Genomic DNA, 4,085 nt, shown 5'->3' with positions numbered 1-4,085 from the left:
AGTCCAGAGGATAGTAGGTCAGTTCTAGTGGATGTCCGATTCGTGTTCGAGCAGAGATAGACGAGTTTCGGGAGCTTCAAAAGTAATGTTTCTAAAAACCCCTAATTAACTAATATAGGGTTGTATGTTTAATTTATGTGATTAAAGTAAATTTGATCCTCAATTCTACTGCACATGCCTACTTTTCCATCATGTGGTGGGTATAAATTTATTAGATAAAATTGAGATTGGAAACTAAAATGGTTTTTAGGTTTTGGCAATTAAATTAAGTTTTTTTTGTAGTATTAATTTGTAATTGATCACATGTTTATGAGCATTAACGTGTGAAAAAGGGTCTGTAAATTTTCTAGAGTCATTAGAGTTGAAATTAGGATGTAATTGCTCGATTCCGGGAAAGAGGACAGCTTCAAAATGAAGAAAAAAAGGCTCACAGACCTGGTTATGCTCCCAAACCTGAAAGACGTGCTCCCAGACCCGACCCGAAGCCCAAATCCGTCTCACGCACTCCGCGCACTCCATTAGGCCCGCCAACCCGGTCCGTGCCCGCTCGTTCTAGCCGACCCATGCTCCAGCGCTTTCGTTGACTATGCCAGCAAACGTTGACCAACCGGTTTAGTCGGTCTAGACCGGTTCAGTTGAGCCGATTTGACCGATTCAACCTGGTTTTTGGAGTTTTTTGGGCCGGTTCGAGTGTTTAAAGCTGGTTCGAGAGTGGTTTTTTGTGCTACACCAAATTATTATTATAATAATTTAGTTGTTAGCTTAATTTAAAAATCAATCCATTTTAGGGTGTTTAATTAATTATGCATGTTGATGTATGTTTTAATTAAATTTTGAATCTTGTTGTGCATATAGTATGCCATATAGATTTAAAATCCCACCATATTTAAACATGTACATGCATTTAATATATGTTATAATTGTTATAATGTATATAGTATGCATGTTAAGTTTTTTTTAATATAAAGTGTTATATTAAAGCATGATCATTAAGTACGAATGTATGTTATAAATGTATGATTCTAGGTTTATAATGGTTATAATTTTATATTATAATTGTTATAAAATAACCTAGATTTTAAAATCTATAACAAAGGTAAAAGTTGCATGCTCACCTAGGATTAAATTGGTGCAATTTCAATAAGCTTTTCTAAAGAGTTAGAATAGGTCGATTACATATCCAGGGAGATCTCGTCTAAGGTTGGGGGTTCTTAAGATGACGGTTTACGGAAGACCTCCTACCTGGAGATCAAACTGTCGTCTAAGTCAAATAACCCTAGTTTTAATGAGCATGCATGAAAGATGTGAGGTAATAAAATATTTTTATCACCTAAACATCATAGGTTAAAATCCAGTATAAGAGTTATACATGGATCTATCACCTAGACTTAGGATATGTTTAATTCAGCCGAAATATATCTCTAAGTATTTTTTTATACCCTAAACCATTATAGAACACTTCAGCTAGAGAGAAGTAGCGTACTTTTTGCTCTAGCATCCCTAAGAGTTCACATCATGAGGCCCATGCAGGGCTTTGGGCCGTGCTTAGAAGCGGGCTCCCTTCGGAGAGTGTTTGCGTGGATCAATATCAAGGTGAATAGGGGAAGTAGTTCATAGTAAGTGGGTGAGGGGTATGTAACAACATATCCTACGGTCTCTTCCATTAGGTCACACCGTGAGATTCCTATAATGTCCCTACATGTCTGCCCTGGAGCGACCTTTCTCTTCGGAGGGTTGTATTATAGGATTCGGAAGACTGCGAACTCCAAATCTGGATAGGCTCTCTTAAATCAGTTTTCATATTGACTTTCCACTTTCAGGAGCATGTTGATTCTGGTTTCTGAAATCCAAAAATGGAAGGTTACACTTACAAGAATTACTAAGATGTTAGTACATTCTCGACCAAAGTAGCGATAACTAAAGTGCTATAGGAATAAAGAGTTATTCTGAGGTTAGCATATAGTCAAGTTTGTCTTGGTTCAAAAGAGGAATAATCGACTGCCTTTCGGTGGAGGTTACTCTAAACTTTTGAAATATAGTTGCAAAATATAATAATGAAGGGTACATTATTAGTTTTTTTTTTGCTAAACTTGATTGGATTTAAAAGATTAATGTTTTTTTTACTAAAAAGGATATGTTTTATCTTTTCAGCATGAATAGCTCGATAATTCAACTCTTAGCTTCTGAGAAAATAAACGGTGATAATTATTCGGCATGGAAATCAAATCTAAACACAATACTGGTAGTTGACAATTTAAGATTTGTCTTAACTAAGGAATGTCCTTAAGCCCCAGCCTCAAATGCTAACCGAACTGTTTGAGAAGCATACGATCGATGGGTCAAAGCTGATGAAAAGGCCCGTGTTTACATTCTTGCTAGCATGTCTGATGTTTTGGCAAAGAAACATGAATCCTTAGCTATGGCTAAAGAGATAATAGATTCATTAAGAGAAATGTTTGAGCAACCATCATGGTCCCTTAGACACGAGGCAATTAAGCACATTTACACGAAACTGATGAAGGAGGGGACCTCTATTAGAGAACATGTCCTAGACATGATGATGTACTTCAATATCACTAAAGTAAATGGCGGACCCATTAATGAGGCTAACCAGGTTAGCTTTATCTTACAATCTCTTCCGAAGAGTTTTATACCTTTTGAGACAAATGCATCTTTAAATAAGATAGAATTTAACCTCACTACCCTTCTTAACGAGCTCCAACAATTCCGAAAGCTTACTTTAGGTAAGGGTAAGGAAGTGGAAGCAAATGTTGCTACCACTAAGAAAAAATTTATAAGAGGATCGTCCTCTAAAAATAAAGTTGGACCCTCCAAAGCTCAAATGAAAAAGAAGGGAAAAGGGCAGGCTCCCAAGATAAAAAAAAAAAAATGGGAAAGAAGGATACAGATAAAGGAAAATGTTTCCACTATAACCAAAACGGGCATTGGAAGAGAAATTGGCCGAAGTACCTTGCAGAGAAGAAAGCTGAGAAAATGGCACAAGGTAAATATGATTTACTGGTCGTTGAAACATGTTTAGTGGAATATGATACTTCAACCTGGATATTAGAATCAGGAGCCACTAATCATATTTGTTTCTCGTTTCAGGAAACTAGTTCTTGGAAAAAGCTTGAAGAAGGTGAGATAACCCTCAAAGTTGGAACATGAGAGGTTGTCTCAGCTGAAGCAGTGGGAGATCTGAAGTTTTTTTTTTGAAGATATATATCTATACTTAAAATTTTTTTGTATGCACCTCTTATGAAGAGGAATTTGGTATCTATCGCTTGTATTATAGAACAATTTTAAATACTGAAATGTTTAAAACATTAGAAACTCATAATAAAAAACAAAAGGTTTCTTCCAACGCCTACCTATGGCACCTAAGACTTGATCACATAAATCTCAATAGGATTGGAAGATTGGTCAAGAGTGGACTTTTAAGTTAGTTAGAAGATAACTCTTTACCTCCATGTGAATCTTGTCTTGAAGGAAAGATGACCAAGAAATCTTTTACTGGAAAAGGTCTCAGAGCCGAAGTACCCTTAAAGCTCGTACATTCGAACCTTTGTGGACCAATGAATGTCAAGGCTCAAGGTGGGTATGAATATTTCATTAATTTTATTGATGATTATTCAAGGTATGGTCATGTTTACCTGCTTCATCACAAGTTTGATTCTCTTGAAAAGTTCAAAGAATATAAGGCTGAAGTTGAGAATGAATTATAAAACAATGAAGACACTTCGATCAGATCGAGGTGGAGAGTATATGGACATACGATTCCAAGACTATTTGATAGAAAACGGGATCCAGTCACAACTCTCTACACCTAGTATGCCTCAGTAGAACGGTGTATCAGAAAGAAAAAACCGAACCTTATTAGATATGGTTCCCTCTATGATGAGCTATGCTCAATTTCCTGATTTTTTTTGGGGATATGCACTTGAATCTGCTGTCCATATGTTGAACAACATTCCCTCTAAAAGTGTTTCAGAAACACCTTATGAGCTATGGAAAGGGCGTAAAAGTAGTTTATGCCACTTTAGATTTTGGGGTTGCCTAGCACATGTGTTGGTACAAAATTCCAA

The sequence above is a fragment of the Benincasa hispida genome, chromosome 1 (assembly GCF_027475165.1).
Source record: "Benincasa hispida cultivar pf3 chromosome 1, pf3_genome.v1.1, whole genome shotgun sequence".
NCBI lineage: Eukaryota > Viridiplantae > Streptophyta > Magnoliopsida > Cucurbitales > Cucurbitaceae > Benincasa > Benincasa hispida.
This window is presented reverse-complemented; position numbering follows the sequence as displayed.